This window comes from Aplysia californica, unplaced genomic scaffold (assembly GCF_000002075.1).
Source record: "Aplysia californica isolate F4 #8 unplaced genomic scaffold, AplCal3.0 scaffold00341, whole genome shotgun sequence".
Classification (NCBI taxonomy): Eukaryota; Metazoa; Mollusca; class Gastropoda; order Aplysiida; family Aplysiidae; genus Aplysia; species Aplysia californica.
This window is the reverse complement of record NW_004797611.1, coordinates 42,333-46,751: the sequence shown is the minus strand read 5'-3', so window position 1 is coordinate 46,751 and position 4,419 is coordinate 42,333.

Here is a 4,419-nt window from a genome sequence, read left to right as displayed (position 1 = left end):
AAATCAATCTCGTCGTACATTTTCAAAAACAAGTCTGGTGTTGAAGATACGTTTCTGATAAGTGTCTGTCTGTCTGGCTGACAGGCTCAGTGTGTGTGTGTGTGTGTGTGTGTGTGTGTGTGTGTGTGTGTGTGTGTGAGTGAGTGTGTGTGTGTGTGTGTGTGTGTGTGTGTGTGTGTGTGTGTGTGTGTGTGAGTGAGTGAGTGTGTGCCCACGCCAAACACCAAAGCACCTCCTCCTTACACTCCACCAACACAACGAATCGACCAGCAAAGACATTCTGTCTGTCTTGAACGTCTCGTTCGGCATTAGGAAGGCGTCTGCCTCCTCGGTCTTGATTGAAGACTTAATAAGACGGAGTGACACTGGAGGTCGGTCGGCGTCTATGGTGTTGTAGGTGTAACATGCTTCGCTGTTTCACGCTGGAGACCTCATTTTTTTCTTCTAATTTTTGTAAGTGTTTTACGGCGCTCGCAACTGCATAAGATTATATGAGCGCGCGGGACACACCTAATATTTTCAATGGGTAGGAATTTTGCCTGGGTGGCGGCCGAAGCCTACCCTTATCGATTTTAGAACACCAAGGGATCTTTAACGTGCGCAACTTGCACACGGGGCTTCCGAGAATTTTCGCCCTTATCCGAGTAGGCAAGGTGTAGATCTTTCCTACAAGAAGATCAGAGGTGTGGCTGAAAGACAGCAGTAGGAAGGAGCCAAGGAGTAGCAGTAGAAAGGCTGCAGAAAGAGTCCGGATCCCAGAGGGGGGGGGGGGGGCGAAGGAGGTGAGGGGGTGGGGGCAGAAAGAGGAGACGAAAGCAGACGACAGAATATTTCTAGAGAGCAGAAAAGGAGGTGAAAGGAGACAATTTTTTAGAAGAAAATTTTTCGGTTGCTACCTGGATTCGAACCCGGGACCTTTGAATGAGAGGTCAACACCTTAACCTCTAGGCCACGAGTTTGATACTCGATTTGGGGGGAAAGGAGGGGTGGAGGAGAATATTTGTCGCGTAGCCATCCGGTATCACGGTCTTTCTGCTTTGGTCCTGACAGACTGGGTTCGAAGCCCTCCTCCTAAATTATCTAAATCTAAATCGTGTTGTGGAGACATTAATAAAAACAATTAGGTAAAAAAAAAAAACCCATCACTATAACCCTATCCGTACATCGTGTTTTACTATCGTATCCACACGACGTGGGGAACTTTGTGCCACCACTTTCCAAAGAAAATATTTACTCGTTAGTTTTAGTTTTAGTTTAGTATGGGGTTTTACGGCGCTCGCAACTGCATGATTTACTCGTTAATCCGATCCGTATGCTTTGCATAGCAGTCGGTCAAAATGATTTTTTGAGAAATACTTTAAGTTTCAAAGAGATTTTCGAACTAGAAGTATTCTAAAACGTGAAGAATACAACCCCGGGGGGTCATCAGGGCGAACGGATAGAGTTAAACAGAAGCCTAGGAGTTCTGATCATTAGTAGAAAGTAAACAAAAAGAAAGGCGAAATGTTTGCCAAGTCTACCATCTCGTTCCTTCCATACCGACATCTTCTCTACCATTCTTTTCCTTTTCAATAAATTATAGTCATCCCCACATCCTTCCAAACCCCTTTTCAACCCTTTTTCATCCCCCCGCCCCCTTCCGCCCCCCCCCCCCCCCCTCCTGACCACCACATCTCCCCCACCCTCAATGAAGAAATTTCAAAATACAGTTTCTGTTTCCGCACGACTGTCAAACCTAAGCGACGTATGACCTATACGTGTACGTGTGATCTTTTTTTTTCTCCCACAAACAACGCTTCCCCAAGAAAAGAAAACACCCTTACTCAGTCCAAACAAACACGACGTCTTTAAAAAAAAATTCAACATGTAATTAGATCGCATTTTAAAATGCAGAGGAACGCTATTAATAATTGTTACAAAAAAGTCCTCCTCTGTCACAACGCTTTATTGCGGGGCTGAATCTGGCAACATCAAAAAAGTGAATAAATAAAAAAGAGCCTCATTAAAATGTTAGGTGACAGCGAAGATTGTATGGAGAGAAAGAGAGAGAGAGAGAGAGAGAGAGAGAGAGAGAGAGAGAGAGAGAGAGAGAGAGAGAGAGCGGGACATGATTTACCGCGAACATGTTGTCACGAGAAGGAGTCCCTCCTCAGCCACAAGGGGCATTCATTGACACAACATGGGCGGGGTCTTTTGGTCAGGGTCAAGGACAATATTTGACCCGGGGGCGGAATGGCTGGATTTGGAGTTTTCAGAAGTTTTCTGGAGAGGGTGGTTGGAGGTATTGTTTGTCCCCCCCCCCCCCCAACCTCCTCTTTCTGGCTGACTGTTTGTCTGTCTGTCTGTTTGTGTGTCTGCCTCTCTCTCTCTCTCTATCTCTCTCTCTCTCTCTCTCTCTCTCTCTCACTCTCTCTCTCTCTGTCTGTCTGCCTCTCTCTCACTATTTATTTCTCTCTCTCTCTCTCTCTCTCTCTCTCTCTCTCTCTCTCTCTCTCTCTCTGTCTCTCTCTGTATATATATATATATATATATATATATATATATATATATATATATATCTTTGTTTGTTTGTTTGTGCGCAGAAGTACATGTGTGAGCTCGTGCGTGTCCCTTATACGTGCTTTTTATGTGTTCTACTTTAACCGCGAGTGTCGGTGTGTAAGTGTGTGTATGTGTTTGTTTGTGTGAGTGTGTGTGTGTGTTTGTGTGTGTGTGTGTGTGTTTGTGAGTGTGTGTGAGTGTGAGTGTTTGTGTGTGTTTGTGTGTGTGTGTGAGGGAGAGAGAAAGAGAGAGAGAGAGAGAAAGAAAGGGAGAGAGAGAGAGAGAGAGAGAGAGAAAGAGAGAGAGAGTATGATACAATATAATGTATGCGTATGTATGTATGTGTACACGTAAGCTTGTAAGCACATTTCCCTGTGCATGTACGCCTCTCTTTGTTTGTGTATGTGTATGACTGTGTGTGTGCGTGAGTTTGTGCGCGCATGTCTTTGAGCATGTACGTGCCCCTATGTTTGTCTGTCCACTGTTTACTCACCGACGCACGGGAAGGTGGATCGGCCCTCTGAGCATGCGCGGCATGTGAATGAGGGGGCGGTCGATGACAGGTCACGTATTAACCCTTTCACTTTCATTACAATTAAGAGAAAAAAATTCTTTTATTCAGTTTTTTTCTCTTCTTAATTGTCTTTGATTCGTAGCGCTCATATGACCTTATGCAGTTGCGAACGTTGTAAAGCCTTACTACTACTTTGATTCGTACACAGCGCTCGCTCGAATCGAAATAACTGTCTCCAAAGAAAGAAAAATGACGTCTTTGTTGGTGTGGTAAGGTCGTGCTTTGCCGTCACACGAAAGAGAATCAAGTTCCATTCCCGGGAGAGGAGAATATTCTTCAAAGATCGTACATAACAAGATTGTTCACTCCTCTCTTTGAGCCAATTAAAAAAGTGTCCTCAAAATTCGGTGGCGCTCTCTTCGAAAAAGTGCGGACTTTGGGAACAGCAGTTACCCTACTTGTGTGAAAGACAATAAAAGCGAAACTAACAAACTATGCTATTCCTATTCTTCTTCTGGAAAAACGAAACAGAGCTTCAAAACAAAGACTGCAGCGTCATCTGAACCAATGCGCGGACTTCCGCGGACACTTCTTTGACTGAGTGAACCATTTTGTTGCGTACGATCTTTGACATTATATTCATCGAGTATCTCGGTCTTTCTGCTGGGATTTTGTGTCCCTCTCAATCCGGGTTGACCCAGACAGGCAGGCTCGAAACCCGCCTCTGAAATGGTGCATATCGTGTCAATGCAGGTGGCTCATAAACACCTCCTTAGTTTTAGTAAGCGTTTTACGGCACTTGCAACACAATAAGGTCATATAAGTGCCGAAGATTAGAGGTGTCACAAGAGAGCAACACACGTAAGAAAGGGAGGAGATATAAAGATGATAAAAGTTTGATAGGAAAGAAGGAGCAAACCACACCAGAGCACCCGCCAACCATCCACAAAACACCTCCATTAATTTGTTTATTTGTTTGTCAGAGAAATGAAAAGTGCATCGATACAACCATGGCCATTTAGTGCTGGGAAAAAGTACAACAAATAGACAGAAATAACGAATGGATAGTAAAGAAGTAAGCGCTGTCAGAGGCGCTCTCCAGCCACAAGCACCTCCGTTACAAAAACGACTGAAAATGTTATTTCTAACTAACAAAATTTGATTTCTAATTAAGAAAATATGATTTTTAGTTAGAAAAATGTAATGTCTAATTAAGAAAATGTGATTTCTAAATAAGAACATTTGATTTTTAATTAATTAAGAAAATTTGATTTCTAAGTAAGAAAATTGGACTTATAATGAAGAAAATTTGATTTCTAAGTAAGAAAACTAGATTTTAATTGCAACACAATAATTAATAATTA